The following is a 27,845-nucleotide window of genomic DNA, read 5'->3' as shown; positions in this document are numbered from 1 at the left end:
GCAATTATGAATAATATTTTCTAACTGTGCTAGGCTGTTGTCCAGGCACAAGCTAATGGACAAGAAACTGAAAGAGAGTATAACTGCTGAGAAATATTTGTACTACTAGATTTTTGAGAAATCATAAATTTTCTATCGCCAATTGCCTTATCGACGTTTACTTCAGGAAACTGTTATTGGTGAGAATCTATTTTCAGACACAGATTCAGCTAGGTCCCTGTCATTCTGACTCTAGTATTTCCCTAAAAACAAAGGTTCATTAAATCATTTATCTTGTCACTAAGCCTGTGTGCACATTGTGCCCGAATTTTCTTAGTACAAATTGCAAATCTTCATAAATCTTTGAAGGTCACTGTCTAGACAGAACGTCAGTGATTTTTCCCCTATTTCTTCATGATTCATACTGTCATATCAAGTTCTAATTTCCCAAAACATACAATGTGCACTATTTGTAGTTGTCAATATCATTAGGCAACAACTATGAAGAAAAGAAGTCGAAGTATTCTTCATCTGGACAGTGTGCTTCATTTTTCCAAACTGGGTATCTATATTTATCTCTATTAGTTGCACTGAAAAATGTTAACAAATGTAATTTGTGTGTCGTAGCCTACTGGAAAACAATGAAAGAAATAGAAAACACTGGTGGCTTAACAGCGAGGATGAGAAAAAGTTTGAGGTTGTATGCTGTTCAGTAAGAGGGAGAATCTAATCTAGCGATCAAATGTACTGAATTTTAGTACAATTGAAATGAAATGTATTTCATTTAATTGGAGTTGGATATTGTCCTTCTGTTTGACTCAATTGAGATAAGCAAAAGTTGGGCTGAAAGTCCTAAGATCATGATTGTTAGATGAGCTGTATTTGTCATATCAAAGAAATGATGATCACTCCAAGAGAGGAAACTGACAAAACTTGATCATTGCTTCTCAGAAGTCTTATGATGTCCATTATTTCTATCTACTTCAGAGAGGTTTCCTGCTCTGCTTTAGTGTGTTGATTAACTTCGTGAGACATAAAACACTCCCATAGCATCCTCTCTTTTTATCAGTACCTAAGTGTCCAAGTTCTTTGTATCACTGAGATGTTGTCGGATTTTTCCATGTAGAGACAAATCGTGGCCTTCTAATTCTTCTCTCCCATGTTGGTCTTGTTAAAATTGTCTCAAAACATGTCATTTTGTACTACTCAGAGCATTATTGAAATGCTTCAACTACTCAGTAATTCCAATAAGGGAAATTTGACAACCCACATTACCCTCTCCTTATTAATGTGATGCCAACTACTTTGCTCATATGCATTAAATATTTCAAAAAAGGAGCTTGCCACTGAATATTACACAAATCCAATATCAATACTGAAGTCTCAATATACCCAAAGATGCTTCTGTAAGTTTCTATAACTTCCCCTAGACAGAGAAGTGAATTAGACAGAGAAGTCAATGTATTTCAATTCAAGTGTGTCTAGATACAAAAAAAATTAGAGATTAATATGTTTTACATGGTTGCTTTTCCTTTCATTGAAGAAATCACAACATTTAAGATGTCTAATTTTGTAATATTTAATCATTTTTTTCTCTAAGAAATTTTTTCTCCAAACAGGAATGCTGACATATACCTGCCTGTCACAATGAAAGGATGTCCACATGTTTACACCTTTGTTTTGAGAAATTATTTCAACTGGTCTAGTTTACCTTAATTTCTATTGACAGAACTACTTAGAACAACATAGGATTTCTCCTGATGGAGTCTGAAATTTTAGACATGATGAAAACATTATATTTTGTTGTTGTGGTAGTGGTGGTGGTATTTGTTCTTGGGTCCTGAAATCTGGGATTGGGCACTCTTCCTCTCCTAGACAGCTCATGGCTACTGTTGTACTACTTAACCCACAGTGCCACTTCCAACATTTTGTTAATCACTCTTTTACTGAGCTACCTTCCCAGCCCCTGAGTTTAGATATATTAGATTGAGATGTAAGAAACAAGTAAATTATGGACCCTTTCTAGATTGAAATGTAAGGATGTAGATAAATCATGGACCTTTAGTGGATATATCATCTCAGAAGATAACAGAAGATAAAAGTTCCCATGGACCCAAATAAGAAATTATTTAACTAGAATGAACATTTTTCATAATACTAAAAAATAGGAACTATTTAATGGGAAGTGGGAGTATTTCAGAAGGAAATTTCCACAGTAATACTCTCATATTTTGTGTCTTCATTCTCCCAAGAGGGATTCATAAGGTAATGAAGAACAGCTCAGATTTATATATTCTCCAATATATTTCTTTTTCAGAATTTTGTGGATCCTGAGAGATTATTGCAGTGTACCTATGACAAAAATCACAAGATAATATCGTGCAGGTTGGACAGATTATTGTATTTCTTTTGGAATCTCAGCAGCATGTAATGGAAACTATGATAGTGGAATTCCAATTTGTGTATTTCTAGAGCTGTATTTCTAGAGCTCTATTCCAAGCAGAAGATAGGCAAGATGTTTTGTGTGGGCAATGATGTCACACTGTGTGTGCCATATTTCCCAAACACTAGAGATGGTTTCTTTTTACTCACTATTGCCTAATGGTCAAAATGTAAATTACTTCTATTCTTTAACATTAAATTAATATATTAAGACATTGACTGCATTATTATATGACCTGGAATTCAGTTTGAATTATTTACCTTTCCTGCCGTGGTATTAAACTGATAACATGAAGAGATTCAATGTGTTCCTTTTCTATATGTAGGGTATTTGCCTCTCCACATGCTGCAGACTCTGCATGAGAGACTGCGCCAGGCAAAGCATAAGCTTCAAGGAAGTATGCCTGAAGGAAGCGGGTGTTGCTTCAAGGCTTCCAATACACTTGGCTGCACCTTGATTGCCTCTACCTTTATTCTTACTACATTCTTCTTGGCTGTACATTTGTTGCCTTTATTCTCGTTTTGCTATTTTTCTATTGATCTGCAAACAGAGCATGTTGTTTCTTTCTAGTCCAATAGAGATGGCTTCTCTGAATAATAAAGACTAGGACCAAAGATTAGATGGGGAGAATGCCCCAATCAATACATCATCTGATGTGACACTGCCTCCAGAAGCTCCTGCAACATCACAAGCAGGTTTGCGGCTCACTCATAGTAAATATAGAAACGTAAAATTTCCATATATGTTACAACAGGAAGAATTAATGAATTAAACTAAACCAGAAGGAATTATCCCCAAAGCAAAGAGAGTTATAGAAAAAGGGACCCCTGACAATAAAAGGAAAAGAAAGATTCCCCCAACAGTTATGACTAAGTTTGGTCCAGCTTACGTTATAGGGAATAGATGGTGGTTTCCCACAAAACATAAAATTAGTGACATCACATTTCCTCAGCTCACCGATGAACCACTGTCGTATACAGGAGTTTATAAAGATGGAAATAGATGGATTAACATAAAAGGGAAAAGAGTATCTTGGTACTCATTAGATTTTATGCAAAGATTAGGTTGCTCTAGACCATTACGGTGTTTATTATCAAAATAACAAGATAGTTTAAAATAACAATCAGAATTTTATGAGAACAAATATAGGGATTAAAATAATTAAATAATTAAAATAATAGGAAACGGAGAATGCCTGACTCAACCTGGCAAAGCTTAAGGGTCATAGAGACTATTATCTCTTTTCAAATGAAAAAGGCACAAGAGATGTTATGGCCAAATTCTTAGAAGGGTAGCCCACAGCAAAACGATGCACAAGCACTGAACACAAACCACTGAATGGCTCTTACATTGGTCAATCTTCCAGTGATTTTTAAATCCATGTATAATTAGTGCCACTCTAATTTAGCACCTCAACGTAACATGTATTTCTCCCTTTGTCAAAATCGTTGGACCATCCTATCCCAAGTTTTGTGTAGGTCACAATCAAATCATCTGGCGACAACACACAAAGAAAATGCTGTTTTCCCAGGACACACTATTGTCTTTCAAAATTGAAAGTAAACAAATAGGATAAGTGAACAATAGACTTTCTGTTCTACATAACCCTATAGTTTGCTCACTACGAAGGAAGTATTGGATTAGTTTCTGACCTAGGGAAACTGTAATTGGTGTGGATTCACTAAGACCAATAAGAAATGTCATCACCCAAAGTACATCAAATCATAATTATCTTATCTGAATGTTCTTCTCATTCTCTTATTCTCAAGTTCAATCCTGGGAAAGAGTAAATGACACTGTTATGTTGGATAAAAAGGTTTTATACCTATTTCATCATTTTAGGTTCACTCATCTCATAAATAGTGAAATGTGAATTGAAGGATGTTCACCTGGTAATTGATCAATATATACACTTGCAGTGGATACAATATGCTCATGCTCAAAGTGATTAATGAAATATTGCATATATAACTAGTTGGCTGAATTCTCTCACAGCATTTTTATAAAAATATTTGATGAAGCCGGGTGCTGTTGGCTCATATAATCCAAGCTACTAAGGAATCTGAGAACTGAGGATCACAGTTCAAAGCCAGCTTGGACAGGAATGTCTGTGAGATTCTGATCTCCAATTACCACTAGAAAACTGGAAGTGGTGTTATGGCTCAAAGGACACAGTGCTCTCCTTGACATGAAGAGCCCAGGGACAGCACCCAATCCCAGAATTCAAGCCCCACAATCGACAAAAGCAAAATATTTGATGAAATAAATCCTTGAAGATCTCTATTAATAAAATGCATTTAGACTTTTTTTTTGTCAATTGTGTGGCTAGAACTCTGGGCTTAGGTGCTATTCCTCAGCTCTTCAGCTCAAGGTGAGTGCTCTACTGCTTGAGCCACAGTGCCACTTCTGGTTTTCTAGTGATTTATACGAGAAAAGAATCTCACAGACTTTCCTGACTGGGCTGGCTTTGAACTGTGATCCTCATATCTCAGCCTCCTGAGTAGTTAGGATTACAGGCATGAGCCACCGGCACTCAGCCTTAGACGTAATTTTTTTATTGTGAAAATACTGTACAGAGGGGTTACAATTACATGGGCAAGATAATGAGTACATTTCTTATCAAGCATTGTAGCCTCCTCTGTTGTTTCCCCTTCCAATCCTTTCCCATCCTCCCCCCCTGCCCCCCAACCCAATCCTCCTCGCTACCCCTCCCCCGCATAACCAGCTATATATACATAGATTTCAAATATCACATTTCTGAATAAAATATGAAATGCTTTTAATATGATGAAGATAGAAAAATCAAAAGAAGATATATAACTGCAAAAAATTACTGCATCTCAATTAGAGTACTTAGGAAATTGTTTAAAGGATTATAATTGCTAAAATGAACTTATCCATGTAGGGTCACAAAGTAGAATATACTTTTGAATAAATGGAATGCCAAAACAATAAGTCTCTCTTATTGATATAGTAAGATGGCAAATAGAGCAACAATGAACATCAATTGCTCTTCCTAGGAATTTCTTGTAAGCATTTATTCCATTTGGAATCATGAAGTCTGTGTTGCTTGTCAACATTGGCCCTCACCCTTTTATGAGCAAGACAATGGATTCTAGATGCAGTGATATATTCAAATATTTTCTTTTCTCATCAATGCTGAAAACCACAAGCTTATTCAACTTCAGACTGTTGTACTTACGTTAGACTGTCGTTGACTTCAGGCTTCATGTATACTATCCCCCAAAATGTTGTAAGTATACTAGAGAAATTGTTTCATGTCAAAAATATTCCAATGATATATAGTGAAGACTGTGCTTACTGAGGAGGACTAATGGGAATGGGAACTTCACCTTTCTATCATATGACTAATTTTCTCATTCATGAAGATTATAGGGAGGAATAAAACTCATACAGCTTTCAAACTACAAGGATAAATACAAAATACAATCAATGTTATATTTTTATTCTTGTGGTTAGGGAGTTTCTCATCCTCTATTCAGGAGAAAATGAATAGGACATGCAAAATGATTTTTGGGTTTAGAAACCTCACTTGGGCCAGGCCAGGTGATCTTGATGGTAATCTTAGTATCTCAGGCATTTGAAATATGAGGATCTCCTTACAGATTCATAAAGTGAAGTATTTTCCTGAAATTCATTTCTACAATGAATCCCCTCAAAATCCAACACTATAGAGTCTTACCCTTGATAAAAATCATAGTTACCTTGTAGAACACCAGTGTGGATTAAAGTCCTGAACAAACAAACACAAAAAAACTATCAACACACCAAAGAAAAACAGAAAAAAAATCCTATGCAGGTGGTTTAAATACCTGCAATCCTACTCATTCAGGAGGCTGAGATCTGAGGATCAGGTTTCAATGTAGCCCAGCAGGAGTCTCTATGAGGCTCTCTTCACCAATTAGCAACCTTAAAACTGGAAGTGGTAGAGGATTATTCTTGAGTTGACGAACAAAGGGACTACACCAAGCTCAGAGATTTAGGCCTATGACCAAAACAATTGGAAAAATAAACACAAAACCTTTGCAACTTTCATCAACAATGCCCTATAGTCATTTGTATACTCACTTTAGAATAGTGAATTATTTTCGCCCACATAAGAGCTTTTAAGATGTAATTCACGCCCTATATGGAACATCTTGCATTTTCTCTTTGAAATCTACAGAGTAATGTGATATGTGATATTTCCCTAATTACAATAGTTGTTAGATCACTTAATATGACCTCATGGTAATACTACTCATGTTCCATTATATTAATATGTCTTACTTAAGAAGAGGATGGTACTAGAGAACATGTGAATTGATTAGACAATTTGTGACAATTCAGGAGATCAGACTATTATTTCATGATGTCTCTTATATTAGGCTAAGATTTTGCAAAGCCTATCTTTATCTTTATACCCATGTGAACAGATTTGTATGTAATCATATATTTCTGTTATCTGTCCATTTGTAGATGCAATTCTTATTTATGTGTGTGTGAACAAACTGAAATTATGTTACAATTTTTCCCTACTCTCTTTCAACATTCACAAAGTGCATCAGGGCACATTACTATGTTTTTGCAATTTAAAACTGAGGTGAGTTTTTGTCTTGCTTAACTTCTTCATTTTATTTAATTTTGATAAATTTTAATGTCAGGTTATTCTGGATTTCTTCCTTAATCAGGAAGATTGAAACCATGATTGTGCCATTGATATCCAAGCCCCTTACACTGGGCTTGATCCCAGCCATGTATTCCTTATGTTGTCGTGCCTCTTGAGAAGAATTCTCAAAGACACATATATTTGAGAAAGTAGTATTAACAAAGAAATGCTAACCTAAGTTAATGGCAATCTTTTCAATGTTCATATTAAAATCCAATATTTCAATGTTTATACTGAGATTGACATGCATGTCTCTTGAAAGTTAATTATACTTCCTGATATCTGAACATATTGACTAGATATCATTTCACAATGTGATTGACACTTCATTATGACATTAGTTTTGTCCACACATAAGAATGGATACGCAGTTTGTTCATATGTTCATAACAGGCCAGGGCACGATCCTCTTAATTGTACCTATCCTTTCATGCTTTTTGCATACATTACATTATGCATGTATCCTTTAGTAGGATACCTTTTGTGACATAATCAATCATTGTGCCTTGTTGTCACGTATCCTTTCACAAACGGAAATGGAGATAAAAATTATCATGTTGTTTTAAGTTCATAGGAATAGCATTATGTAGTAAATCCATTTTTCTTTCCTTTATAACCACGTGAAAAATCTCTTTCTATTTTCCTGCATACATAATACATGCATGATTATTGTGTAAGAAAAAGTTTGAAGAACTGGGCCATAATCCTTAAATTAATAGAGTGACTAGGGTATCATTTCAAATGTTCAATGAACTTGGAAAGTGGTGAGACAGTGTTCATGCATAATTTGTGAGAAGGTGTTTACATAATTAACAAGGTTCAATGGAGGAGGAAGTCGAAGCAGGAATAAAATTTCTTCAAGATAAATTGCAATAGCTCTTATTAATTTTTGTTTATCTCTTGGACAACCAGTAAAGTTTATTGTTGATTATAGGCAGAATTCAGAAATGTAGGTCCAGATCTTTTCCACAAAAATTAAAATAATATTTTTTCTCATTTCTTTAAAGGAACCATTCAAGGGACAAAACATGAGTTCAAAGCATTTGTCATTATTTTAATTATATCTTACATTAAGAAATATATTGTGACATTCACTCAACCAAATGAATTCATTTTGATTTCTACTGCCAAATGACCTTATCTAATTCTATTAGATTATACATTGTTTTCTTTGAATCCAGAAATAAACTCATGTTTTATATTCTTATTGGAATTCACCATGTCCATTTCCATATACACATAGTAAGTTTGGAGTATGGAAGCCTCAATCATCAAATTGAAATGTACATATGTTTCCTTATAGAGAACAAGCCACATTTCATATTTCATTGTACTAGTTTTCCTGTGAATATCATCTTCCATTTCATTTCTTCTTATACTTGTAGAGCTTAATAAATGTGTAGTAAAATGTGTAGCAATGAAATTTGATCCCTAATACAAACTTTACATCAAGTTATCTTTTCCATAAAGAATGGCCATGAAATTTCGATGGCTTTTTTCAACCAAAAATTCTGAAATAAATTTCATACTATGCAAGATTCTCACCCATCTCAATAATTTCCATGTGTAATTTCATCTGCAGAAGGACACAGTGACTTTTTTGCTACACCACTGGCAGGGAAAATCCAGGTTTTTTATGTAGACACAAAATATCAAAAACTTTTTTTGAAAACATGCACTTTGTGAAGAGAGCATATTTTTCTGCTGCAAATCTGATATTTATAGAACAAGAGGATATACATCTTCTTATATCTTCTAAATATATATTCTATAATGCTGTGAGAAGAGTGGAATATAATTGTCTAGTATAACACAAGTCACTTTCAGGAAACCATATTTGATGATTCTATATTCGATTATACTTGTGTGTAATTTACCCCATATATAAATGCCCCCACATATAGTTGATTTGGCACTGTGGTCCACAATAATCCTAATGTAAAATGGAATAGTGTTTGAAGTATATTTTAGGTAAATCAAACATATCAAAAATTATTGGTAAGATTCCTATGCAATAGATTTGAATTATTTGGGTACAGATGAGGAAGTTAAAGCTGTGAGAATCTATTACAATAGTAGAGTTTCTGATTATAGGAATATTAGAGAAGCAGGTTACTGCTAGTTTGTAATTTTAAATACTTTTGGATTTCCTGCATGATTGAAATCAATATTAACTTGTGAAGGATGTTTGGGATCTTGTAGACTTTGAGAAAACCTCTTTTCTATTCGTGTAGGGATGTAAGGGAAACAGCTGTCTCCACATGTCTGTATAAGGACTACAAATCAATCTACATACATATCCATGTGTAAATTTATGAAACATAGGCTAAATGTAAGTATCAATACTCTCCTTTTTAGCTGAATTTTATTTTCAAGGTGATGTACCAAGTGATAATAATTATGTATATAATTCAGTGAGCTGAATTTTTTGTCACGTTATATTATTCCTCATTTTTCTTATGCATAATTCTGCCTCAAATCATTGTTCAGATGTCAATTTTATTTCCTACATGTTGTCTTGTGAGGAATGTTGGGTCATTGGTTCAGTCTTGGGGCATTGGTTCATTCTATGTCCCCTGTCTCAAGATTTTGTTGTTCCTATTCCCTGTCATAATTCAGATTAGCGTGTATACAATCCACAGGCTAACAAAATCAAATACATTGACATAAAGGGAGATACTATAGGAAAATAAATATAAAAAGCAAGAAAACAATAATATTTTATAGTATTTTAAGGAAAAAAATCCATTGATACTGCTTTTCTTTCCATATCTTGGAGATCATTTTGCTTAGCCTAATCGTCTATGCACGTATGTCCATAGCTACTAGGTTATTGCGATCTTCTTCCAGGGTGAAACTGGATATATATCAGTTATTACAATAAGAAAAACAATGGTACCTACATTTTAAGTGAAATAAAATTAAATGACATACCTAGATCATCAGAAATTAAACAGAAAAAATGCAAAAAATGTGAAGAAGCAATATTCAATAAACAGTGTTGGCAAAATTGGTTAAACATCAATAAAAATTAAAGTTAGATAATTATATAGGAACTTGTACCAGAATCAATTCCAAATAAATCAAAGACTGCGGGGTAAAGGAATATATGCTGAGATTATTAGTGGAAAAAATAGGATGAATATTAGGGTTCTTTGGAAGAGATTGATACTTTCTTATTGCGGATATATAAATGCATCAAGTCCAATAAAGGTTGGACAAATGGAGTTTTGTGAATCTGTAGAGCTTCTGCATGATGAAGGACATAGTGAAGAGGATAAATAGACAGCCAACAGAGTGGAGAAAGATCCTCATTAACCATGAAACAGGGAAGTTTCATAGAGCTGAAATACAAAGAAAATTAAAAATGTTAAATACCCTCCAAAAAATTCCAAACGATATACCACCCTATAATAAGAAGGTTAAATATTTAAACAGAGACTTTATTGATGCAGAATTGAGAAGGGCCAAAGGACCTATAAAGAAATGCTTAACATCTCTGACAAGAAAATCAACGCATATCAAGTCAACATTGAGATTCCTTCGCATCCCATTAGAATGCAAAGGAATGTTTCTGATTAGAATACAGAGGAATGCTCATTGCAGCATTATTTACCACAGGAAAATATGGAAACACCCAGATGCCTGAGAGTAGATTAATGGATCAAGAAAATGTGGAGTAAATGCACAATGAAATTCTATGTTTCCATAGGAAAAAATGGCATCATCTGAATGGTAAGGAAATGAAAAGACTTGGAAAAAAATCATGTGAAATAAAGTGGGCCAGACCCAAACAAATATAGGCTCCATGGTTTGCTTTATTTGTAAAACTGGGTATATGTCCCTTTTAGTCCTAGGAAAGGATCATGATACCTCAATATACATAAAATCATAGAAGATTAGGCTAAGCAAAATGAACTCAAAGATACAGAAACAATAGGTATCTCTTTGTTGCTTCTTTTTAAAATGTGCTATGTGAAGTTCTTTCTTGTGTTTTTCCTTATTTTCCTATGTCTTATCCAGTGTTGTCACTCTATTTGATTTTCTTACCCAATGTGTTACATGTACATCAATATGAATTAGAGAAGGGAAGGGAATAATAAAATCTGAGGCAAAGGACCAAGATTCAACCAATGCAACGGCAATCCTCACAAAATAACATCTTGAAATAAACTTTATACCTTGGGGGGGAAGATGGATATTTGAGCCAGAAGAAAAAATGTGAGGAAATTAGGAGGACATATGACCAGAAAAGTACTCACTCACGACCTTACATATGTAACTAATACCTCTATGCATCACCTTGACAAAAAGATTCAATTAATAAGAAGACTATTCATGAATACACTCCACAACTGTTATGTTTACACAGTGATAATTATGTTGATGGGTTTGTAGTACGTATACAGACATAGGAATATTGTTCTCTTTTCTTTACATCCCTATATCAATCAAAAGACACAGGATTCCCTCAGTCTCCAGGTTCCAAGTAATTATTTCTATATCAATGTTGAAATAATTTTTTTCATTTATTTGTTTATTTCCTGACAATTATTGAAATTATAAAATAGGTGAAATATTCGTGCCCAAATATGTCCATAATCATAAACCCTCAGCTTACATATCTTAAATATCTGCAAGATTCTCACTTGTGAAACTTCCTCTTCTGTGGTCAAATTCTTCAACTCTATTGATTAAGTAGGAATCCAAACTTCTAATGTAGTTTTTGCAAGGTATCTCTTCATAAAATATCGTGCAAGAGCTACTTTATTTAGTAATTGGAATGTTGTGGACAAGGAATGTGAAATCAGCTATAAAATGATGGTTGGTGTCTTAAATATGTCAGGTAAATTACATAAAAGTTGAAAAATAAATTTAGATTCATTGGATATGGTTTCATGAAAGCGGCGTGAATTATGTCAAAAGTTACAGCTTCATCCTCTTTGAACATACAATGGGAAATTCTCAAATGATGCATGTATTCTTGCCACATAACTGTTAGATTCTCTATACAAAAGTATGGTATCTTCCTGATGTGTACATTTACCACTAAACTAATAAATACTGGCTGATATTTTATGTACACTTGAAAGAATCTGTTTTGCCATGCCATAGGCATTGCAAAGAAGCCATAGAACCCTTCTGCAGAATAGATAACACATGCGAAATGTTGAGATACATTAGAATCTTCTATCTATGTTGCAAAATTATTTGATTTACAAAACCCATAAAATACTCCTACCTATTCTTCTGTTTGTAACACAGAAGTTGATGGGAAATTTGTATGAGGGATCAAATACCACTATAATTTTCTCATATTTTTATGTTCTACAGCAATAATAAATGAAAAGGAACATATTATTCCCAGGCAAAAGTACCTATTTTGATGGGTCCACTTACAATTAGAACACAGCAAACGATTTACAGGTAGACCCATTGCAACAATGAGATGTACAAGTCGTTATGTCGAAAAACAACTTTGGCCGAGGGAGGTGGTGGTTGGGAGGGGTGAGATATGGGAAGGGATAGGAAGGGGAAACAAAGAAGGAAGCAGCAATGCTTGATAAGAAATGCACTCATTATAATGCCCATATAATTGAAACTCCTCTTTACGGTATTTTCATTTTAAAAAAAAGAACATAGGAAATAGTCTTTTTCTCAGTTTTCTTTCTTCAAAGAACAACCTGGGCACACTAATTAATGGGCACTTGTTATTTTCAGAAGGGAGAGATGTCATGCTCCATCTTGGAGTCTCAATATTCACTAAGATTTCTTTGTGCTATATAAATATCTGCTGGGAATAAGTCATTCATGGAAGACTCTTGATAATATATGGCTGTCCCTGTCCTCTTTAGGTAAAGGCCTGAACTCTGCCAAATGAACCACAAGGGCTAGTTTCAGTTACTTGGTTTTGGTGGTTATTTGGAGATGAGTCCGACGGACTTTCCTGCTTAGGCTAATTTTGAATCACATCCTCAGATCTTAGCCTCCTGACTAGATAGGATTATAAGCAAGAGCCACCAGTTCTTGGCTCTTCTTACTCTTTGAAAATATAATTACCAAGAAGTAAATTTGAAATCATGCTGAAGTATTTAAACAACATTGAAGAAATTTTGCATAATTAAAAAAATAAGTTTTGCATGGAAGTTTTCCTTGTAGCTTTCATGTTGCTTCCACCTGAAGAGCAAAACTAGACATCAGTTAGGAAAGAAAATGAAAATTTTCAGAAACGTATAGAGCAAGAATAATGTAGGAAATTCTTCTTTAGGATTGAACTGGATTCATTCATGGAAGCAAGATTTTTTTTTAAACCAGTGGCTTTCTTTTTTTTTTTTCTATTTATGGTTTTCATTTTTAATGATTGCATTAAAAAAAGATTTAACTCTAAAAGTATGGTATCATTTTCCTCTTTGTTATAAGATTGACACAGTTTCTATCTACACAGTAAAACATTTCTCAATTAATATTCTGTTTTTAAAGAGAATTATTTGTAAGCATTTACTTTTACTCATGGGTGGACACAACTTACTATTTCACAACTTTTGCTATCTCTTACTATTGCCACATTCATCATTCAAATCCTCCTTAAGAAACTCTGAAGTAACACCTGCTGGTATGGTAACAGTTGGACAAATGACATGATATTGCAGAGGCTTCTTCATGTGAGTATATGTCTTCAATAGGCAATCGTAAATTTTGAGAGGTCACTTCTGGAAGGGTCTTTTACTGCCCTAGAATCACCCTGATTTAGGCATAATATATAATGTCCAAATTTCTGATTTTCTATTCAGATGCACACTGGTATCAAAAAGAATGAAAAGTGCACAGGCAATGAGGGCACCATTCAAACCTAGGTGATAGGTGGGCATGGACCAATAGATTTAAGCAGTAGGACATTATTATATGTGAGGTAAAAAGAGTAAGAGTTCCATCCAGAGTTCAATTATACTGGAACACAGCACAGTTCTCAGGAACTCTAAAAGGTAAAAGATAGGGTATGCTGTGGGATGTTCACTTTTGAAATTTACTCTTTCTGGAAGCCATTCACGTGCCATAATGAGGATGGTGTTCAGTAAACGGAGTAATCTGGACAAAGAAATTATGGTTATATCAATAATACAGTAACTGGAGCCCCATTCTCATTCTGAATGCACACGGGAACCAAGGGGCAACAGAAGTTCACATTCCTGCTTGATATTATCCTTCTTTCTCCAGAGGATAAGGTTACTTGCTCTGCTAGTTGAGACATTTATATTGGCACATATCCAATGGGTTCATTTTATTTTCAATCTTGTAGCATGTACTAGTTTATTTTCTTCATTTCTCTCTAGGATCTAAATAACTTATGTTGTCTTCCACTTCCCTAAAATTAATTGTCCTATAATCTTTACTGTATTTAGTATAACTGCAAGCAACTACACACATCAAGATATTTTCTACCTATGGAACTGCAGTTGAAATCATGCAATATGAGCCTCAATATTACCTCACTTTCCTCATATTTTTACTTTAAATCTTTCATCAGGATTTGTTAAGTCATAATTCCTAGCTGTTAATCAATTTGCAAGAGAATGGTATATTTTGAGTAAATGACATGATACTGTTGAATGAATCTTCATAGGTCTACTGGGCCACAGTTTGTTATTGATAATTTTGTGGAGAAATTTTCAGTTGTTTAATGTTGTCATCTATAATTGCGAAATGTTCTACAAACTTCAGTAATCAGAATGTAAAAATTCTCAAGTATTTTTCTGTATGAGACATTGATTGCTTAGAATCAAGAAGTCCATTCTGTCAATTTGGCTGTGTGTCCTCAAAATATTCACAAATGAGTTCCATGGAATCAAACCAATAAGCATATACTAATTTCAGTGGAACCAAAGTCTAGTGAGGAAGTTATAGTTAAGCTTCATTTGTAGCACAAATCCTACAACAATGTAGGCCTTTTCGACCTTTATTATGCTGGATGTTCTATCTCTCTGATTGTGTAGTGAACATTTCTTGGTAACATGACACTGTCTTTTCTCTTAGAATGACCGAGTTTAGTAAAAACAGCTTTGTCATTTTTTGCATTCTATCATGCATAAATCTCTCTTCAGTGATGACACCCTTTTCTGTCATTTTTATACACAATAATTTGCTCAATACTTTCTTCCTTGTAAGTGCAAATCTTTAAAATCCTATCTATCCTGTTACTTGAATTGTGGCAATTGAACTGATGTGAACAAAACGTCAAAATGTGGCATAATTTTTTATTTTCTCCTTGAGGCTTTACAACCAATTTTTTGTAATTATTTTTCTAATTTGTTAATTATTTTATGGAAATAGATTCGTGTCCTCAATATACTTTCTTATAACTTGCTCAAAGTAAAATATGATATCATAGGGCCAGAACTAAAATCTCATCTTGCACTTAAAAGTACATCTTAGCCCTAAAATTTGGGGACACATTCTCATACTGTCAAAACAGAAGTTAAAAGAAATGGAGTTTTCATCTGGAACTCATTTATTTATGTGAAATAAAAAGAAAACAATATACAGTAACTAAAAGGCAAACTTCTTCCTTCCTAACTACAAGCAATAGTTTGGATTGGACTGTGACTATGTAATTGCAGAAAAAAATCATACATGAGATGATAATCTCTACTTATTATCAGAAGATTTTAAATAGAATGGCCAGACAAAATATCCTTTAGTGTAATTAGTCAAGTGCTATTTACAAATTCTGGCATATCTATAGCAATCCCTATGATTATCCTAGTTAGTTATTTCCAGAATACAGAATGCGTGTTGTTCTTTTGCACAGAAAATATGTAAATATTGTTTTGTCATATTCCTTTGGAAAACTGCTCCAGTCCAAAAGGTACTCTTGATTTTGAAACATTTATCCTTTGCAAAACTAAGTTTTAATATACAAATAGATGATGGCTAAGATCAGAAAAGTTTTATATTTCCTATCCATTAAATCTGAACAATTCTTTGAAAGGGTACACCTCTTATTTGCAGGGGGTCAGACAATTAGTCTTCATAATTTCTTCAAGGCCAAAACAGAATTACTTCTCTGAAGAGTAAATGAGAATAGTTAATAGACACATGAAGAAATACTTAACTTCTCTGGCCATAAAAGAATTGTAAATAAAAAAATAAGATTCCACCTTATTCCAGTTAGAATGGATATAATAAAAAATCTAATAATGACAGATACTTGGGCGGGAGATGTGACTCAAAAAGAACCTTACTGCACTGTTGGTGAGAGGATAAACTTATTCAAACTTTCTGAAAAGCAGTATACAGGTTCCTCAAAAGATGACGCATGGAGCTCTCCTATGATTCAGCAATCCTACTTTTGGGCATTTAACTAAATGATCACTAACAAGCCTTAGGTAAGCTACCTGTACAACTATATTTATCACAGCATTATTCACAATAACTAAGATATAGAACCAACCCCGATTACCCTCAGTAGATGAGTGAATGAAAAATAGGGCAAATATATACATTTATATGTACATTTATAGAGAGATAGGAATTCTATGCTTCCAACAGAAAGAACGACACCGTACCTTTTGTTAGAAAATGGAAAGATTTGGAAAAAATCATATTAAGTTGTGTAACCAAGTCCCAAAGAAATTTAAGTCCCATGGTATCCCTTATTTGCAATAATAATATACATATAAGATAATCTTATTAGATGAGCTGAAAAACTCAAAAGTGATGTACATGTGATCATATAACATAATGCTAAGTGAAATGAACTCTAAAATATGAACACAAGAGATCTGTATCTATAGTTATTGTTTTAAATGTGCTTTGTGATTTTATTTTGTTGTTGTTTCCTTTGTTTTATCTTTTCCCTATGGCATATCCCCTGTTGACACTGTAGTTAGTTTTGGTTCCAGGTATATTGCATATATATTGCATATATATTTGTCTGATCTTGGGAAGGGAAGGGATATTATAAAACCCAGAAATAAGTAACAGGATGACACATTGCAATGAGGATAACCACAAGACAGTATATTGGATACAAACTTTGCAACTTCAGAAGGGTTATGGAGAGGAGTGAGAAAGGTGGGGTGGGAAGGGATAGTGGGACATCAAAAAGTGAAACTGTAAAATTGATCAAAAATTCTGTACTCATTGTCTTATTCATATAACCGTAATCCCTCTGTACAGTACCATTACAATAAGACATTTTTTAAAAGAACACATGATGGACATTTTAAGATTGTGATTTCTTAAATTCCTTGTTGGACCTATAAATACATAAAATTATACTACCTGGTGAAATTTGTGAAATCACAAATTTTAGAAAATATTCCACAGCCTGTTTCAGCTCTTGGAAAATTGCCCTATCCAACATATAATCACCATCATCCCCCCCCGAAAAGAAATGTTGTACAAAGCAAAATTGCTGAGAACATTGTTTATTCAGGTTCGAATCCCACTTTCATCTATATTTCTCTCTAAGTTACTTGCTCTCATTTTTTTGTCCCTTGAATGAATTACTGCCCATTGTAGTGTTGATAAACTATACCTTCCCTTGTCTGGACATTGCAATGTAATAGCACTACTTAATTTTGGTTTTGGGCTTGTGTGTTTTCTTTTTGCCTTAGGGTGCTTTCAGTTTAAATCCCCTTGTATGCTTCTTATTTCATGATGTTTGTCTTCTCATTTCAAATCAGAATGTATTTGACAACATTTTCGAGAGGTGATTGAGTCCTTCTGGGTATCAATAAATTTGAGGTCAAATTAAGATTAGATTTCAGATTAATTGCTGTTCAGTTTTCTCCCTAAATCAATCGAATTCCACATTTGAGAACAGAAAAAAAATGTTGATAGTTCTTTAACACAGTGTGTTCATTTTAGCATTGAGGAAAAAGTAGAGTCTAATTTCCAGAGGCAATTGTATATGACAACTCTTACATCATGCTCATATTTTCAGTATTCTTCAAGAAATGCTATTGAGAACTTAAAGAGAGCAAATAACTTGCAGTGAAAAACTGTTATATGTGATAAAACTATCTCTACCACATACAGAATAATCAGACATTTAGAAGCTCCAATTCATTTTATGGTTATCATTTGGAATGACAAAACAATAAGTCAACACAGAAGACACGAAGAAGGTTTTGAAATTTACTACACTAATCAAACTACGAACAGTTAAAACTTGCTTAGAGAAGCACATTCAGGATATACTGCTCAGTCATAGATACCTCACATAAAATTATTACCATCCCAAATACAACCATCATGTAATTTGGTTGAAGATTGCAAGATCAATTATCTAACATGTTTTCATGTATTTTGATACCATTAATTTCCTGTATTTTGGGATGATTAAAACTTGAAGATCTGAGCTTTTGTTTAAATCTGTTTGGATCAAAATCAATTGACTAACAGAACACAAATATTGTTTGACTGAATATAGTATGAGGTGATGAACAAAACCATGTATTAACAGGCATAAATTCAAACATAAATATCTATATTAAAAGTTCCAATACTCCTTCACAGTATACTTTTCTATGCTTAATTTCCAGTGATAGACATCAGGGTGAATACTTTGTGATTTCCTCAAAGTATTTCCTTGAAGAAGGGAAGTACATTGCTTCTGTAATATTAACCAAATATGCCAACAAACAAAATGTATGAACTATGAAGAAGATTGTAGTCAAGGAGGGCTCTCTACCTTTCTTTATCTTTCAGAGAGTGATGCAAAAGATAAATATATGACATCGTTTCGCTTGAAATCAATGTAATAATTTTTTTTCAAAGTTGTTCTCCATGAGAATGTTGAAGTAATTATTTGATTATTTTTCTACCTTGAGTTAAAGATATATCTTCTAATATACATTTAGGAGAAATGCTAAGAACTGTATTACCTGCATATTTTGTAAATATTGATGTGCCATAAGCACACGCTACCCAAATTTTATGGTAGCATATGCTTCCATTAAATCGATAGGAATCAATTTTATAAATGGGTGCAATAATTACTACTTGCTTTTTCCATAGTCTTTCATTGTTCATAAAACTGCTGTCATGTACATCTTTCTTTCTGAAAATACTACTTATTTTTAGATTGTTGCACATGAATAAATAATACACTGAAAAACCTTCCTTTTGTTAATTCGACTGGATCTTAAGGCATATTTTGTTTTTCTAAATTTTATTTTCTTGTAAATATCCTGTACACAGGGACTACAGATATGTGAGTAAGGCAATGATTACATTATTAGTTGATCATTGTTACCTCTTCCTTTCCCCACTTCCCACACTCTTCTCCACCCACCCTTTCCTCCACCAGACGTGGTAAAGTTCTCCAATATACTCTCCTGTGGGTATCGTTTTTCCAATGGGTCATCCTATGTCCTTTGGCTCAATGTTTTCAGTGCTTTGTTATTCCCCTTCCCCTTTCTAGATTAGACAAATGTATATGCAAGGTGCAGGTTACCAAAATCAATTAAGGTGACAAATGGGGATATATCATAGGGTGAAAACCAATAAAGGAAACAAAAATATCACATAATAAATTAAAAGTAATAACAACACAGAACATTTGAGTCCATATCTTGGAGTACATTTCACTCATCAACCTCTTATATAGACATATGTTCATAATCTTTGACCTTTTCAGCTCATCTGAGATGATTATCCTATATGGATACTAATTACTGCACATAAGGGATACCATGGCACCTAAATTTATTTGGGACTACCTTACTTCACTTAGTATAATTTTTTCCCAAGTCTTTCAATTTTCTAACCATTGGGCCGTGTGGTTATTTCTGTTGTAATCATGGAATGCATGTATATATATATATATATATATATATATATATATATATATATATATATATATATGTATATATATGTCACATTATCTTGATCCACTTGTCTACTGAAGGCATCATGTTGGCTATCATATCTTAGCTAGGGTGAATAGTACGGCGAAAAATATAGATGTGCTGGCAGCTGTAGTATGGCTTTGTTTGTTTACATTTGGATAAATGCGCCAAAATGGGATTGCTGCATCATAGGGGATCTCTATGTATAGTCTTTTGACAAACGTGCATAGTGCTTTCCAGAGTGGTTGAATCAGTTTACAGTCACCAATAATGCAGTAGGGTTCCCTTTTGGCCACATGGTCTCCCGTGATTTTTGTTATTAATTATTTTGGTCATAGGAACTCTAACGGGGTGAAGTGGAATCTCAATATTGTTTTAATTTGCTAGTTTTGTTGTTTATGGCAGCTAAGTCCAGCATTTCTTCCTGTATCTATTGGACATTCTTACTTCATCTTCAGAGAATTCTAAGTATTAGCACAATTGTTGGGCCGAATGTTTCTTTGAAAATTTATTTTAGGTGGAATTATTTTTTTTTTGAATTCTAAGTATAATTTAGATATGAGATACAGTTTTGTAGTTACTAAAGATATTCTCCCAATTTTTGGATTTTCTATTGACTTTGCTAGCAATATGCTTTTCCATGCAGAAGCTGTAGAGTTTCGTGCAATGTCATTCGTCCAGCTTCTCTTTTATTAGTTGTGTTTCTGGATTTATACTAAGAACATTTTGGGTTGTTCCAAGGAGCTGGAGATTTTCCTATTCCTTCCTGTAATGTTTTCTAGGGTTCTGCTTTTCCTTGGATATTATTGGTATATTTGTAGTTGATTCTGATGCATGGTGTTATATAAGGATCTAATTTTAGTTTCCTACAATTTTTATACAATTTTCCATCAATATTTACTGAAGAGAATGTCTATCTTCCATTTGATTTTTTGGCTCCTCTATCAAAGATTAGGTGGCTATAAGTCTGTGGTTCATTTCTGTTTCTCTAGTTCCAGTTCATTGGTTTTCAAGTTTGTTCTTATGGCAGTATTAAGCTCTTTTGATTACTATGGCCTTGTCATAGAGTTTGGAGTCTGGTATTGTAATTTGTCTGGTAAGGATTATTTTCTCTATTTGGGATCTTTTATTGTTCTATATGAATTTTTGGATGGCTTCTAATCCATTGAAGAATGAGGTTGGAATATTGATGAATAGGACATTGAATTTCTAGATAGTCTTTGGCATTATTGACATTTTCACCATGTTAATCTTCCAAACCCAGAAGCATGGGAGGTTTTTCCACTTCCTTAGTTCTCCTTTATTTTCCTTTTTCAGGTTTTGAAACTTTTTGTCATAAGGGTCCTTAACTTTAATTCCTAGATTTTATTATTTCTGTGGCCATTACAAGAGGAGTTGTTTTCCTGATTTCAGCTTTGCTGTTTTCATTATTAGCAAAAAAGAAGCCATTTTTTTTTTGGCCAGTTGTGGGGCTTGAACTTTGGGACTAAGCCCTGTCCCTCAGCTCATCAGCTTAAGGCTAGTGCTCTACCACTTGAGCTACAGCACCACTTCTGGTTTTCTGATGATTCACTGGAGATAAGAATTACATGGACTTTCCTGCCCGGATGGCTTTGAACCATAATCCTCGGTTCTCAGCCTACTGAGCAACTAGGATTAAAGGTATGAGCCAACGACACCTGGCTTAAGAAAGCCATTGATTTTTGAGAGTTAATTTTATACTCTGCTACTTTACTAAAGATATGAGTCAGCTAGAGTAACTTGGGAGTGGAGTCAAGGGGTGCATTAAATACAAGATCATGTCATGTGCAAAGAAGGAGAATTTTATGTCATCTTTCCCTATTTGGATCAGTTTATAATTGCATCTTCATTAACTGCTCTAGTGAGGCCTTCTAATGCTATATAAAAGAGGAATGGAGAGAGTGGACAACCCTTTCTTCTTCCACAGTTTAGAAGAAATGGCATTAGCTTTACACCATTAAGTATAATGCTTGCTTTATGTTTGTCATACATAAACTTTATTGAATTGAGAAATGTTCCTTGGACTCTTAGTTTCTCCATTGCTTTCTTCATAAAGAGGGGCTGGACCATGCCAAATGCTTTTTCTGCATCTATTGAGATAATCATATGGTTCTTATCCTTGTTCTTATTTATTGATGTATTAGATTGACTGAGTTCCATATGTTGATCCAGCTTTGCATCCTTCCCCCTTCACATAGTATTCTGCACAGGATCAATTCAGAACAAGGAAAGGATCCTTAAAGCCATGAAGGAGAAAAGATCAATCACCTATAAAGGAAACACAATCATAATAATGTCAGATTTCTCAGCAATGACAAAGCAAGAAGAGCCTGGAATGATGTATGTCACACCTTAAAAACAACTATCCACCAAGCATACTGTACCTAGAAAAATTCTTTTTCATAACGGTGGGTCAAATAAAATCTTCCACAAGAAACAAAAATTTAAACAATATATCTCCACAAACCATCCCTAGAAAACTTAAAGATGTCCTAAACACAGAAAACCCACAACGGAACAATAAAGGCCAAGAAACATCCCCAAAACAAAGAATCCAAGAAGGCTATAAGAAGGCAAATGGCACTGACCCCAAGAAGGTGAGTTACATGACAAAAACTACCAAACACCTCTCAGTCTTGAATCTCAATATTAATGGGCTTAAATATCCAAATATGTGACATACAGTTTAGTTGGATTAAAAAGCAAGATGCTTTTGTCTGTTGCCTTCAAGAGACATGTTTCCCACAAATATATTCTGAAAGTGAAAAGCTGGAATAAAATCTACCAAACAACAGCCCACATAAACAGGATGGGGATGAGATCCTTATATCAGATAAAATAGACTTCAAGTTAAAATTATCCAGAAGACATAAAGAAAGTTACTATATACTAATTAAGGGATCTCTCCTTCAGGACAATATTACAATTCTAAATATCTGTTCACTAAAAACGGAGCACACAGATTCATCCAAGAAACACTACTTTCCCTAAAATCACACATAGATCCAAACACATCAATTGTTGGGGATTTTAAGAAACCATTATCCGCACTGGATAGATCAAACCTGCAAAAACTCAACAGAGAAAACTCAGACCTAAATAATTGCATAGATCAACTTGGCTAAACAAACATCTACTGAACATCTACTGAACTTTTCTCCCAACAGCACCAGTTGGAACAGTCTCCAAAATAGCATTTAAGTCAAAAAGCAAATGTGTCCAAATTCAGAACTATTGAAATTTTGCTCCACCTTCACACATACCACAAAGGAGTAAAATTATAATTCAACACCAAAATCCACCAGAAAACATCCTGCCACACAGGGAGTTTGAACAACACATTCTTGAACCACCAGTGGGTCATAGAGCAGATTAAAAGGAAGTCCAAGTTTTCATGCTATTTAACAAAAATCAACACACAAATCCCAATCTCATTGAGAACATCATATAATTGGAGATATCAGAAAGCAACAATTTAACAAGGCACCTGAAACTTCATGAAAAAGAGCAACAATCTAAACCACAATTCAGTAGATGGAAAGAAATAATTAATATTAAGCAGAATTAGAGGAAGTAGAGTCCAAAAATCTGTAGAAAGATTAAACAAAACAAAGAATTTGTGAAAAAATAAATAAAATTGACAGACCCTTATCAAGCCTTATCAGAAACACAACATAGCCATACAAAGAAACTCATACATGAGAATGGAAACATCATCATCATCATCATCTCTCTCTGTCTCTCTCTCTCTCACACACACACACACAGAGCACACACAAATCAGAACATCATAAGGGAATAATTCTCAAACCTTTATGCAAATAAGCATGCGAATCTAAATGAAATGGACGAATTTCTTGCAAATATTGGCATGCCCGAACTAAACTAAGATGATTTAAACCAACTTAACAAATCCATATCAAGGGACTGGGAAGGTGGCTCAGTGGTAGAGCACTAGTCTACAGCTGAAGAGCAAAGGGACAGAGCCCAGGCCAAGAGTTCAGGCCCCACGACAAGACCCTCCCCCCAAAAAAATCCATATCAAGCATCAAAATAGAAACAGAAATAACAATTCTCCCACTGAAGAGAATCCAGAAGTGTATGGATTTATCGCTGAATTCTATAAGGCCTTCAAAGCCGAACTCACAGGAATACTCCAATTCTTCAATGAAATTGAAAGTGCAAATTTACTACCAAATCCTTTCTATCGATGACAATCTCCTCAACAAACTTTTGGCCAATTGACTTCAACAACTCACCAAATAATGATACACTATCATCAAACAGTATTTATTTCATGGATGCATTGTGGGTTCAATATGCACAAATCAATTAATACGATTTATCATATCAACAAGAGCAAGGATAAGAACCACATGATTATCTCAATGGATGCAGAAAAAGTATTTAACAAGATCCAACATGGCTTTATGATGAAATCTTTGGAAAAACGAGGAATTCATGAACATTCTTCAATATAATAAAGGCTGCGTACGACAAATCTACAACCAGCATTATAAAGATGTATATCTAAAGCCATTTCATCTAAATTCAAAAATGAAAGAAAGATGTTCACTCTCTCCATTTCTCTTCAGTTTAGTATTAGACTGCAACACTAAGACAAAATGCAAATATAAAGGGGATCCAAATAGGGAACCATCAAGGTAAACTTTCTCTCTGCAGATTGCATGAGCTTGTATTTAAAGAACTGCACGGACTCCACACCCAAGTTATTTGATCTGGTTCAAAACTTTCATACAATACCAAGATACAAAATTACCCTCAAATACAAATTCCTTTCATATATGCCAATAAGGAGAAATCATGGGTGAAATTAGGAAAACAACTAATTTACTAATAGCCCCACAAAAAAAAATGAAATACCTAGGAGTTAACTAAAAAGGTGAAGGAAGTCTAGGATGAAAACTTTAAGAACTTGAAATAGGAAATTAAAGCAGAAATAAAGAAGTGGAAAAGCCTCCCACTCCTGGATTGGGAAGATTAACATTTTGAAAATGGCAATACTGCCAAAGGCTACCTATAAATTTACTGTGATTCCTATAAATATCCCAACCTCATTCTTCAAGAAAATAAAATTCATAATCCAAAAATACATATGGAACAAGAAAGTAACCAGTATAACAAAAAACAAGGCTTAAAAGAAAGAACAGTACTGAAGGAATATCAATACCAAACTTCAAACTGTACTACAAAGACATAGGAATCAAAACAGCATGGTACTGACACAAGAACAAACCTGAATACCAATGGAATATAAGTGAAGCTCAGAAAGGATACCACAGACCTATAGCCACCTAATCTTTGATAGAGAAGTTAAAAAAAAAGCAGGGAAGAAAGTCAGCCTCTTCAGTAATTGGTGCTGGCAAAATTGGTTAATCACCTATAGAAAAATAAAGTTAAATCCTTATATATCACTCTATGCCACATTCAACTCCAAATGGATCAAAGATCTTGAAGTCAAAGCAGACATCCTGAAAACATTACAGGAAGAAATAGGAAAAACTTGGCAAGACCCAAAATTTTCTTAAAAAAAAAAAACAAAAACAAAAACACAGAAACCCAACAAATCAAAGTAAGTTTGGACAAAAGGAATTACAGGAACCGGCAGAGCTCATGCATGGCAAATGCCATAACTAACAAGATCAATAGAAAGCTCATGGATTGGGAAAAGGTCTTCCTAGCCAAACAACAGAAAATGGTCTCGTACCTAAAGTGTACTTAGAACTCAAAAAATTAAATCCCCCAATACTAGATCCTCAAAGAAACAACCGCCCAATTAATAGTGGGCTCAAGACATAAAGAGAGCCTCCTCTGAAGAGGAAATAAGAATGGCCAGTAGAAAAATGAAGAAATGTTCAACTTCTGTAGTTGTGAAGGCAATGCAAATCAAAGGAATATTGAGATTCCACCTCCAGCTAGAATGTCTATAATCAAGAAATCTAATAACAACAGATGTTGTAGGGGTGGGCCAAAACGAAACCCCGCTGCTTTGCTGGTGGCAGTGTAAAATTTTTGACCCACTTTAGAAAGCAATCGGAGATTCCTGAAAAGACTACATAGAGAGCTTCCCTGTGACCCAGCAATCCCACTTTCAGTCATTTACACAAATGATCACATATAGGTCCATACTAAAGCCACCAGCACATATATCACAGCATTATTCACCATAGCTAAGATATTGAACCAGCCTACATACATCTAGATGAATCAATCCAGAGAATGTGATATATATGTACATATATATATACAGATATATCTATCTATATATATATATATACGTATATATACATATATATCACATGTATACATATATATGCATATATTTATTGCATATATGTGTATGTATATGCACATATACTGTATATATTGCATATATATATACATATATGTATATATACACATACATATATATACATATATATGGAATTCTATGTCTCCATCATCAGAATGAATGACATGGTCCCATTTGTTAGGAAAGGGAAAGAGTTGGAAAAAATTATATTAAATAATCCAGACCTAATGAAACCTTATACTACTTATTTGCCATAAGTAGTATACGTCTATGAAAAGTAGAAGAGGTCAAAATTTATGTACATACTATCATTTGACCTGATGATAAGCAAAATGAAACACAAGATAGGTATAGAAATTTTTTTTATCTTTCTTGTAGTTCTTTTTAATGTACTTATAATGTACTTAGTTATATTTTTTGTTTCTTCGTATGTTCTTCCCCCATGGTACCACCCGTTTTGTCACTGTATTTATTCTGGTGTGGTCCATCTTGTATATACATTTTTCTAAGTTGGGGAGGGGAAGAGAAATAAAGAAACGCTGAAATAAGGATATGGGATGACCCAATGTAACAGTGAGATGTACAAGATGCTAGGTTGAAAATGAACTTTACAAATTTGTGGGTTGGAGGAGGAAGGAGAAATTGCTGGGGGGGGGATGGTAGGGATGGTACGGAATAAGCAAGGAAGGATAACAATGCTTGATAGCAAATGCCCATGTACATGTATCCCCACCTTTCCTCCCTCCTCCCTTTTTTTCCTCTCTCTCTTTCTCATATATATATATATATGTGTGTGTGTGTGTGTGTGTGTGAGAGAGAGAGAGAGAAATATATATATATATATATATTTACAATAACAATTATATTGGTTCATCTCTCATTTTATGCACATTAAAACAACTTTATAAATCAACCAGGATCATTTCTGAATCATAACCATCAAAACCAAGTATTTCCAAACTGTTCTTGGAATATCAAATATATCCCCTAAACTTGTCCTTTCAGTTGAAGGGATACAGCTGTATCATTTTGACTGGATTAGATTTACTCTGACCCTTCTTGGAAATGTAACATGACACAACTGGAACATAATGCAAATTTGAAGATTAAATTTAAAGGAAATTCTTTGGGGAAAAAATAAAATGCATGAACCTGAAAATCTAAATATCGTTCTACTTCCAAATGTAAAAAAAAAAAAAAAGTGCATCATTAGAATCAGGAAATCTCATGTCAGTTTGTTTTGCAAATTTTCCAAACAATGCATCAAAATATACCCAGTTTAGATGGTAAATATAGATACATATATAGATTGAGGTGTTATTTTTTTCTCTTTAGAAGTCAGTAAATTTTCTTGATGTAGAAATTCAACTATTGCTAACAAGATAATAATAATAGTACTCCTGGCCTCATATATTAACCTGAACTTTTAATCAAGTGCTGATTAGCCCAGTATGGTAGATCACCAAAAATAAAAAAAACCTACATCCATTGTCATCCATATCTTGTATTGTACCTTCCATTCTCCTTGTTTAGCATTGAAGGTAACAGATTGAGTTGAATCTGTAA

This window comes from Dipodomys spectabilis, unplaced genomic scaffold (assembly GCF_019054845.1).
Source record: "Dipodomys spectabilis isolate Male_0828 unplaced genomic scaffold, ASM1905484v1 ptg000801l, whole genome shotgun sequence".
NCBI lineage: Eukaryota > Metazoa > Chordata > Mammalia > Rodentia > Heteromyidae > Dipodomys > Dipodomys spectabilis.
Note: the sequence above shows the minus strand (reverse complement) of the source record.